The 11,758-nt window shown below is 45.1% G+C and overlaps 1 pseudogene; it reads left to right on the top strand.

Annotated features, from left to right (window-relative positions):
- The first annotated feature begins 200 nt into the window (after positions 1–200).
- LOC129704898 (U1 spliceosomal RNA) lies at positions 201–351 on the top strand (annotated as a pseudogene).
- Positions 352–11,758: the final 11,407 nt, after the last annotated feature.

Below are 11,758 nucleotides of genomic sequence, written 5' to 3'. Positions count from 1 at the left end.
AGGAAGAGCTGCTGGGTGTCGTGGGCCACTACATGGCTCCTCCACGCGACCATCTTTCCAACAAAGCCCTGCAGGAGAAGGCCTTTCTAGAGGTAAATCTGCAGGCAGCTGGGTCAGCAGACTCGCAGTCAAGAGCTAAAAGCAGCGAATTCTGAAGCTCCTAACACCGAAAATCACCGCCTTTGCTCGTTCCACGGATCATACTCACCTGGCAGGCGAGACGCCATGATCACCAAGGTGGTTCTCCCAGGACGAGGCTATCCCATTGCACTTCGAGTGTGCTGACGCCTAAGATGTTCCCAAATGCGGGATACTCGACTGCCATTTGTGGCATATAAGACCTGCCCTCAACCCCAAATATACGGGGCTATGCAAACCGCTGCAGCGGGAAGAGAGGCAGCTAAACCTGTGCGCCTCATGAGGGCAGGCCCTGGAACGAGCAGGACATCTCATCCAACACCCAGCTGGCAGCACCCCTCGGCATCCACCAGTCAACACCCACATCCTAGGACTGGTGAAAGCCGGGGACCGCTGCTTATTACCCCCAAAGGTCTTTTTTAAGACAGGGGCCCAGAGCGTGACCCCAGGGAAAATGCGCCGCCCCACCGACAGCACCAGCATACCAGCAAAACTGAGCCTTCAAGAAAAAACAATGAACATGGAGGTAGGTAGTCTGGTTCCTCCCAGTTTACACAAAATAAGGGTGCTCTACTAACTGCGGGGGGGCATTTACACTTGTTGAAAGAAGCATGGGGTGCTGTCACAAATAACAAATATATACTCAACAGTATTAGTGGATAAAAACTTGAATTCAAATTGGGCATATTACCGCCAGTTCAGCAATGCGCCCAAAGGGCATTTTTTCCCTCTAAGAAAGAGAAGCGAGAAGGTCAAGCTGAACTAGAAAGGCTCATTACAAAAGGGATCATGGGAGCAAACATGAACCATTGGAATTTGTATCGAATATATTCACCAAAACTACAAAAGATGGTGAATGTAGCATCATCATTGACCTAATATCACTAAATAAATCTGTTGAGTATATACACTTTAAGATGGAGACGTTTTGTCACTGCCAGACATCTGATCTCCAAAGGATACCTTATGGCAAGCATTGATATGGAAGATGCATACTATCTTATACCCATACACAAGGATCATTGTAGATACCTAAAAATTTATCTGGATGGGGCAACAATGGGAGTATAGAGCATTCCCAATGGTCTAACCTCAGCCCTAAACTAATTACAAAAATACTAAAAATAGCCATGAAAATATTAAGAAAACAAGCATAATCATGGCATATATTGGATGATATCCTCATATTAGGGAAAACAAAGGAATTAGCTGTGGCAGCAGTTCTAGCTACGAAACAGCTCCTTAAAACACTGAGGTTCATCCTACACCCAGATAAACCAAAATTGAAGCCGTTAACTACCATGGATTATCTGGGCTTTAATATCAATTCTATCCATATGACTGTTACTTTGCCAAGGTGCTCGGGTCACTATAATCAAATCATGAATGTACCCACTGAAGCTATATCAGAATTACAGTGGTGGGCAGACAATGTTTGGCATAGTTTTCAGCCCTATTATTATCACCAATCCTAACTTGGTTATTAAAAACCGATGCCAGTGCTTTAGGCTGGGGAGCAACTAACTCCATATCCAGCACAGGTAACAGATGGACCAATTCAGAATCATCGTTACTACACACACCGGGCATCAACTATTTGGGATTGGTGGTCGCCTATTGGGTTAAAAGCATATGCATTTCAAATGCAGCACGTACATATACGGTTACGGATTGATAATACTATGGTGGTGGCTTATATTAACCATATGGGGAGCATAAAATCATTATCGTGCAACAAATTGGTCAAACAGATCTGGCAATGGTGTGTCAAAAGACATTTTTAACTATCGGCTGCCTATCTCCTAGGTAAGCTAGAACACAGTGGGAGACACCACGTCACGGGGGAAAATTTATGATAACAATGAATGGAAGTCAAACCCAAAATATCTGCTAAAGGTATTAAGCAATTTGAACGCCAGATATCAATTTGGTTGCACAAGACGGAATCACCAGTAACCTATGTATGTGACTTAGGAACCAGATCAGAGGCAGCAGCGGTAGATGCCTACACGCTGGATAGGGGGAATTTCTGCTTTTGCTTCCCTCCCTTCTGCCTCATCAGTCGGGCACTTCGCAATACAGATGGAATCTGTCTCCGGGATATTGAAGGTGCCCCCGACCGGCCTACATAGCCATGGTTCCCAGTTCATCACGACATGGTGGGCGAGTCACCTATGGATTTCCCTAGTGGACCATGGTTGCTGACTCACCCAGTATCAGGCATAAGCCACCCATGCCATAAAAACATCAAACTCCTGGGTTGTAGGTTTTGAATAGACCTTACCAGGGACTGGGATTATCCAAATGAACCATTACCACCATGTCGGCATCCCTGCGAACAGTCACCAAGAGCAAACATGGGAAAAATACTGCCACGACGCAGGGACAACATACCAAACGATTCAACCACTGACGTATTGGAGTTCCTGGACCATCTACACCATGATGAAAAGATGAGTTACAGTGCCGTAAATACAGCACGAAGCGCCCTGTCTGCTTATCTAAAAACAGCAGGACAGCAGAGCATGGGATCCCATCCACTGAAGATAAAACTTATGAAGGGCAATTATAATAACAAGCCCAAAAACCCAGGTATACCCATGTATGGGACATCAGTGTGATATTGACATATCTCAGAGAATGGCACCAGCTAGATCCCTCAGTCTTGCACAATCTATGTTAAAAACGCTCATGCTTATGGCTCTCGTATCCGCTCACAGTCCAGTCACTCCATAAAACTAGACTGGATAACATGGTGATTACCCCAGACCGCATCACGTTCATCATTCTAGGTCTGGTAAAAACCTAAGCGACCAGGAACGCCCAATTCACTGGTGGTATTCCGGGCCTACCCACCAGAGTCCAGGTTGAGTGTGGTGACCCATCTACAACAATATATAGACACAACCCACAATCTTAGAGGGAGAGGAAAGCCTATGGGTCAACCACAGAAACCCCAAGACGGGGTAACGAGCCAAACCACTTCAAGGTGGCTCAAACAGGTACTGAAAGCTGCCGGAATAGATAATAATACATTTAAATCCCATTCCACTAGGGCAGCATTGATATCAGCGGCTGAACGAATGGACATCCCGGTTGACCACATTCTCAATACGGCAGGATGGTCAAGGGAAACGACGTTCAGAACATTTTTTATTGTAAACCGTTGATAAGCCTGATTTAATTGCAGATAGAATATTACAAACTGCAAATATTTAATTTAAGCTCAGGGGAGCTATTTATGTTGTTATTGTTAACAAATACCTTTCTGTTTCTTGAGAAAGCAGATCCATTGGTTGATTACGATAACACTTCCTCCCTCAAGAACTTCGGCAGTGAGTGAAATAAAAACTGTTACACGGTTTGAAATCACAGACCTTTGAAATCTTCACGTAGTCACTCACGTGACTCCGAAGTAAAATAGTAAGATTAAACGAGTACTTACCAGTATGAAGTTTGATCTGTATTTTATGAGGAGTTACGATGAGGGATTACGTGCCCTCCGCTCCCACCCTCATTATATAGATCAAACTAATAAACTGATGTCTCACTGATCTTTACTATGTTACTTCAAATATTGTGTCTATCTGTGATTCCACACCGCTGCTTCGAAGTATGCCGCACCTGCGCACTGAGCGGGCTTCTTCACGTAATCGCTCATCGTAACTCCTCATAAAATACAGATCAAACTTCATACTGGTAAGTACTCGTTTAATCTTACTATTAAAGATAGTCCGAGGGTCTCTAATGAGGTAGATGGTAGGTCAGGACCGCTCTCTTAAGTTCATGTCATAAAAGCAGAATTAGGCCATTCGGCCCATCAAGTCTACTCCGCCATTCAATCATGGCTGATCTATCTTCCCCTCTCAAATCCATTCCCCTGCCTTCTGCTCATAACCCCTGACACCCTTACTATCAAGGGTAAAGCAGTGGATGTTGTCTATATGGACTTTAGTAAGGCCTTTGACAAGGTTCCTCATGGAAGGTTGGTTAAGAAGGTTCAACTGTTGGGTATAAATGCAGGAATAGCAAGATGGATTCAACAGTGGCTGAATGGGAGAAGCCAGAGGGTAATGGTGGATGGCTGTTTATCGGGTTGGAGGCAGGTGACTAGTGGGGTGCCTCAGGGATCTGTGTTGGGTCCTTTATTGTTTGTCATGTACATCAATGATCTGGATGAAGGTGTGGTAAATTGGATTAGTAAGTATGCAGATGATACCAAGATAGGGGGTGTTGTGGATAATGAAGAGGATTTCCAAAGTCTACAGAGTGATTTAGGCCATTTGGAAAAATGGGCTGAAAGATGGCAGATGGAGTTTAATGCTGATAAATGTGAGGTGGTACACCTTGGCAGGACAAATCAAAATTGGACGTACATGGTAAATGGTAGGGAATTGAAGAATACAGTTGAACAGAGGGATCTGGGTATAACCGTGCATAGTTCCTTGAAGGTGGAATCTCATATAGATAGGGTGGTAAAGAAAGCTTTTGGTATGCTAGCCTTTATAAATCAGAGCATTGAGTATAGAAGCTGGGATGTAATGTTAAAATTGTACAAGGCATTGGTGAGACCAAATCTGGAGTATGGTGTACAATTTTGGTCGCCCAATTATAGGAAGGATGTCAACAAAATAGAGAGAGTACAGAGGAGATTTACTAGAATGTTGCCTGGGTTTCAACAACTAAGTTACAGAGATAGGTTGAATAAGTTAGGTCTTTATTCTCTGGAGCGCAGAAGGTTAAGGGGGGACCTGATAGAGGTCTTTAAAATGATGAGAGGGATAGACAGAGTTGATGTGGACAAGCTTTTCCCTTTGAGAATAGGGAAGATTCAAACAAGAGGACATGACTTCAGAATTAAGGGACAGAAGTTTAGGGGTAATATGAGGGGGAACTTCTTTACGCAGAGAGTGGTGGCGGTGTGGAATGAGCTCCCAGTGTAAGTGGTGGAGGCAGGTTCATTGGTATCATTTAAAAATAAATTGGATAGGCATATGGATGAGAAGGGAATGGAGGGTTATGGTATGAGTACAGGCAGGTGGGACTAAGGGGAAAAAAAATTTGTTCGGCATGGACTTGTAGGGCCGAGATGGCCTGTTTCCATGCTGTAATTGTTATATGGTTATATGGCTATATGGTTATCAAGAACCTATCAGTCTCCACCTTAAAAATATCCATTGACGGCCTCTACAGCCATCTGTAGCAATGAATTCCACAGATTCACCACCCTCTGTAAAGAAATGCCTCCTCTTCTCTACTCTAAAGGACCATCCTTATATTCTGAGGCTTTAGCCTCAGGTTCTGGACTCTCCCACTAGTGGAAACATCCTCTCTGCATCCACTCTATCCAGGCCTTTCACAATTTGGTAAGTTTCAATGGGGTCCCCCCTCATCGTTATAAATTCCAGCGAGTACAGGCCCAGTGCAGTCAAACGCTCATCATATGTTAACCCACTCGTTCCTGGGATCATTCTCGTAAACCTCCTCTGGACCCTTTCCAAAGCCAGCACATCCTTCCTCAGATATGGGGCACAAGACTGCTCTGATACTTCAAAAGTGGTCTAACCAGTGTCTTAGAAAGTCTCACCTTTACATCCCTGTTTATTATATTCTAGTCCTCGAAATAAATGCTAGCATTGCATTTGCCTTCCATACTACCAATTTGACTTGCAAATTAACTTTTTGGGAATCCTGCACCAGCACTCCCAAGTCCCTTTGCACCTCTGATTTTTGGATTCTCTCCCCATTTCGAAAATAGTCCACCTTTATTCCTACTACTAAAATGCACGACCACATCTTCATAAGCAGCCTCATATGCGGCACGTTTTTAAAGGCCTTCTGAAAATCCAGGTAAACCACATCCACTGAATCTCCTTTTTCTGTCCTGCTATTTACTTCTTCAAAAAATTCCAACAGATTTGTCAGGCAAGATCTCCCTTTCACAAAACCATGCTGACTTTGGCCTATTTTATCATGAGCTTCCAAGTACTCAGAAACCTCTTCCTTTATAATGGACTAAAATATTGCCAACCACTGAAGTCAGGCTAACCGGCGTTTAGTTTCCATTCTTCTACCTTCCTCTCTTTGAATAGTGAAGCAACATTTGGAAGTTGGTGGTATAGGGTGGTTCAGTATATATAGTTGACTATATAGTTTGTGAAATGTATTTTTGGAAAACATTTTATTTTTAAGTCTGTATTTGTCACGGAAGGTTCCAGAATGTCAAAGGAAATTCTGGAGTTTAAAAATTAAAACTCAATACACCCAGAGTCTGCAGCTGGAAAACGTGCAACTGAAATGCAAGTCCTTTTTGCGAACATTGGCAGGAATATCATCGCAAACACACAGATTTTCCGTCTCAATGAATATCACAATTTCACACGGGCAGGGGGAGTAATTAGTCGATTCTCTGCCAGGTACAAGATCGTTCACAGCTCGCCACACGAGGGAGTCCGTGTTCTTTTCAATGAACACAAGTTTAGTTCTGCCAGGTGAAAACTCAATGTTGTCAAGAACGAGAGGATTACACCTGTCAACTGAGCAGGCATTTCACAGCCACTGAAGCATAGAATGTAGAACAGTGAAGCACGAGAACAGCACCTTCTGGCCACAATGTGTGCGCAAACATGATGTCAGGACCAATTTTATTCTGCCTACATGTGATTCATATCCGTCCATTCCCTGCACATCCAAAAGTCTCATGAATAGCACTATAGTTTCTGCCTCCACCACCACTGCTGGCAGTGCGTTCCAGGCACCCACCACTCTCCGTGGCACACCTCTTCTGCACTTTGCCCCACTCATTTTAAAGCTGTGCCCTCTGGTCTTTAAACCACTGAAGGAAAGCGGGAGCCAATGTATACATAGCACTTTCCCATGGCGTTACAGTCAGCAAATAGCATGGATCATCATGTTGACTGATAAATATTAGACAGACTACCAGGGTTTAGTTCTGTCTCTCATTGTCATGTGTACTGCGTGACAGTGCCATTTTTTTGGTTTGCATGCTATCCAAATAAAATACTATAACATGATTAAAGTCAAGCCATCCACTGTGTACGGATACCGAATAAGGATGCAACGTTTAGTGCACGATATAACATTGAAATCCAATAAAGTACAATTAAAGATCTCCAACGAGGTTGATGGGAGGTCAGGACCCCTCTCTGGTTGTGGTAGGATGGTTCAGTTGCCCGATAACAGGGCGGTCATGGTGGCTCAGCGGTAGAGTTGCTGCCTTACATCGAATGCAGCGCCGGAGACCCGGGTTCGATCCCGACTACGGGTGCTGTCTGTACTGGAGTTTGTACGTTCTTCCTGTGCCCTGCGTGGGTTTTCTCCGCAACCTTTGGTTTCCTCCCGCAGTCCAAAGGTATACAGGTTAGTAGGTTAATTGGCTTGGTAAATGTAAAAAAATTGGCCCTAGTGTGTGTAGGATAGTGTTAATGTGCGGGAATCGCTGGTCGGTGCGGACCCGCACATTTCCACGTGGAGCCTGTTTCTCTAAACTAAACAGCTGTGAAGAAACTGTCCCTGAATCTGGAGGTGTGCGTTTTCACACTTCTGTACCTCTTGCCTGATGGCAGAGAGAAGAAGAGGGAGTGACCGGGGTGAGTCTGGTCCTTGATGCTGCTGGCCTTGCTGAGGCAGCGTGAGATATAAATTGAGTCAATAGAAGGGAGGTTGGTTTGTGTGATAGCCTGGGCTGCGTTCACAATTCGCTGCAATTTCTTGTGGTCTTGGATGGAGCGGTTCCCAAACCGTGCTGATGCATCCTGTAAAGTACAGTTTATACAGCCATCATAGAGTCTGCCTCACTTTCTACATCATGGTCTGGTTTGGCTCAGCCACCAAGCACGACATCTGGGTACTGCAGCGCATTGTTCGATCAGCCGAGAAAGTTGTTGGCTGCAACCTTCCCCCCATCGATGAACTGTACACTACAAGGTACAGGAAGTGAGTGGGTAAGATCATCTCTGACCCTGACCACAAACTCTTTGAACCACTTCCCTCTGGAAGGCGACTCCGGACTGTCAAAGCTGCCACGGCCAGACATAAAAACAGCTTTTTTCCACGAGCAGTAGCTCTACTCAACAGCCAAAAGTCTGAAGCCTCCTTTTGCTCTGGTATTTTATTTCATTCTTCACATTTTTAAATTATAATGTTTTATTCTTAACTGTGTACTGTATATATCGTGTTGTTACTTGCAAGCAAATTCCTTGTATGTATACATACTTGGCTAACAAAATCTATTCAATTCAAATGCTTTCTGGTGACCACTTTGTTCTGTCCTGACATGAACCATGAGATCTTTCACTCAAAAGTCGAAGGGCTTATTTACACGCTGTATGACTCTATGGAAAGGTGACGTTTCGGGTCCAGACCATCTGGTTCTCTGGCTAAAAGACTGCATATATAGTCCCACCTACCCGTGTTTGGCCCATATCCCTCTGAATCTGTCCTATCCGTTTCTTAAACATTTTGACAGTACCTGCCTCAATTTCCTCCTGCAGCAGCTCGTTCCATACACCCACTACTCTGCGTGAAAAATTGATTCCTCAGGTTCCTATTACATCTTTTTCCCCCTCACCTTAAACCTATGTCCTCTGGTTCCTGATTCCCCTACTCTGGGCAAGAGACTCTGTGTGTCTCCCCAGTCTATTCCTCTATTTTGTACACCTCTATAAGATCACCCCTCATCCCCCTGCACTCCAAGGAATAGAGTCTTAGCCTGCTCAACCTCTCCCTGTAGCTCAGGCACTCGGGCCCTGGCATAATTCTCGTAAATCTTCTCTGCACCCTTTCCACCTTGACAACATCTTTCCTATAACACGGTGCCCAAAACTTCACACAACATTCTAAATGCAGCATCATCAACATCTTATGGAACTGCAACATGATCTCCCAACTTCTATACAATTGACTGATGTGCCAAAAGCCTTTTTAACCACCCTATCTACCTGTGATGCTACTTTCAACAAACTGTACCAGCTCTCCGAGATCCCTCTGCTCCACAGCACAGGTGGTGGTGGAGGCAGATACTCTAGCGGTATTCATGAGACTTTTGGATATAAAACAGGATGTTTCCACTAGTGGGAGAGTCTAGGACAAGAGGTCACAGCCTCAGAATTAAAGGATGTTCTTTTAGCAAGGAGATGGGGAAAAATTTCTTTAGTCAGAGGGTGGTGAATTTGTGGAATTCTTTGCCATAGACGGCGGTGGAGGCCGTCAGTGGATGTTTTTAAGGCAGAGATAGATAGATGCTTGATTAGTTCGGGTGTCGGAGGGGGCAGGAGAATGGGGTGAGGAGGGAGAAATAGATTAGCCATGATTAAATGGTGTAGACTTGATGGGCCAAATGGCCTTATTCTACTATCCCTTATGACCTTGCGTCTCCCCAGAAGCCCATGTTAGTGTTCCCAAAATGCAATGCCTCACATTTCACTGTGTTAAATTCCATCAACCTTTCTTCAGCCCACCTGCCCAACCGATCAAGATCCTGCTGCAAATTTTGACAACCATCTTTACTATCTACAATACTGACCACTTTTGTGTCATCTGCAAACTTACCATGCCATGTACGTTCTCATCCAAATCATTGATATAGATGACAAACAGTAACCAGCACCAAACGCTGAGTCACACCACTTGTCACAGGCCTCCAGTCCGAAAAGCAACCTTCCACCACCACCCTGCCAATTCTCTGTCCAGTCAGCGAGCTCTCCCTGGATCCCATGTGATCTAACCTTCCAAAGCAGCCTACCATGCAGAACCTAGTGAGATTATGTGTTGCCCTCTCGCATGCAGGGCCCTGTAAATATTGCCCGAGGAACATTTTTTCAACACATTTGACTAATTGCACCCTGTATAAGCATTTTGTACTGTGACATTCCAGTCTGTATTGGAAAGTTAAAATCCTCTATTAGTTTAGTTTAGAGATTCAGCGCGTAAACACGCCCTTGGGCCCACTGAGTCCGCATCGACCAGCGATCCCCACACACTAATACTATTCTACACCCACTAGGGACAATTTACATCCAAACCAAACCAATGAACCTACAAACCTGGACGTCTTTGGATTGTGGGAGAAAACAGAAGATGTCGGAGTAAACCCACGAGGCCATGGGGAGAACGTACTAACTCCGTACAGACGGGACCCGTAGTTGGGATCGAACCCGGATCTCCGGCACTGTAAGGCAGCAACTCTACCACAGCGCCACCGTGCCACCCAACCTTATTAGTCCTGCAGCTGCCTGCAATCTCCTGGCATATTTGCTATTCTAATTCCCATTAACTATTTGGGGGCCTGCAGTACACCCCCAACAAGGTGGTCATCCCCTTTTTATTTCTCAGCTCCACCCATAAAGCCACACTGGCACAGATAGGGTAGACAGTCACAACCTTTTCCCCAACATGTTGCCAAGTTAAACTCTGCCTATACATGATCCATATCCCTCCATTCCCTGCATATCCATGTGCCTGTCTAAAAGTCTCTTAAACAGCACTATCAAATCTGCCACCACCACCCCAGGCAGCATATTCCAGGCCCCTACCACCCTGTGTAAAAAAAACTTGCCCCACACATCTACTGTAGAGTTTGCTTCTCACCTTAAAGCTATTCCCTCTAGTCTTTGATATTTCTGCCCTGCAAAAAAGGTTCTGACTGTCTACCCTACCTGCGCCTCATAATTTTATATACTTCTATCAGGTGTCCCCTCTACCTCTGGCGTTCCAGAGAAAATAATCCATGTTTGCCCAACCTCTCCTTGTAGCTGAAACCCTCTAAATCAAACATCATTCCAGGTAACCTCCTCTGCTCCCTCTCCAAAACCTCTACATCCTTACTGTAATGGGGAATTAACACAATGCTCCAAATATGGCCTGACCATATGTGATGCATCATGACTTCCTGACTCGTATGCTCCACGTGTAGGAAGGATGCTGGTTTACACCAAATAAATCACAAAACGCTGGGGTAACTCAGCGGGTCAGGCAGCATCTCTGGAGAAAAGGAATAGGTGACATTTCGGGCCAAGACCCTTCTGCATACTCCATGTCTCAGCCAATGAAGCCAAGTGTACCGTATGCCTTCTCTATACGCCTCGTTTACCCACCTTTGTCCCATATCCCACTGATGCTTTCCTATCTGTACTGTAGCTAAGCTGAGGCCTGTGCCTCTGAGGAACACAACCTGTTCTAGCCTGATCTACAGGAGCTGCATTGCAGAGATTACATGTCCGAGGATGATTCAGGGTGAGAACGGTTGCTAGCCCGAGTCTACATTGTCCCGGCGACTGTGTGGAGGTGCCTTTCACCGCTCAGGCACGCATTGTTCACGGAGCAAGCTATTTCATCACCAGCCCACTCCACGGCTTCCCGCACTGGGCAGGTCACACCAGAGAGACAACATTCTTTAGTTTAGACACAGAGTGCTGGAGTAACTCAGCGGGACAGGCAGCATCTCTGGAGAACATGGACAGAATGCTGGAGTAACTCAGCAGGTCAGGCAGCATCTGTGGAGAACATGGACACAGAGTGCTGGAGTAACTCAGCGGGTCAGGCAGCATCTCTGAAGAACATGGATCAATGATGTTTCATGTCAGCCATCTTCTTAAGCAGC

This window comes from Leucoraja erinacea, chromosome 1 (genome assembly GCF_028641065.1).
Source record: "Leucoraja erinacea ecotype New England chromosome 1, Leri_hhj_1, whole genome shotgun sequence".
In the NCBI taxonomy this organism is placed as follows: domain Eukaryota; kingdom Metazoa; phylum Chordata; class Chondrichthyes; order Rajiformes; family Rajidae; genus Leucoraja; species Leucoraja erinaceus.
This window is presented reverse-complemented; position numbering and strand designations above follow the sequence as displayed.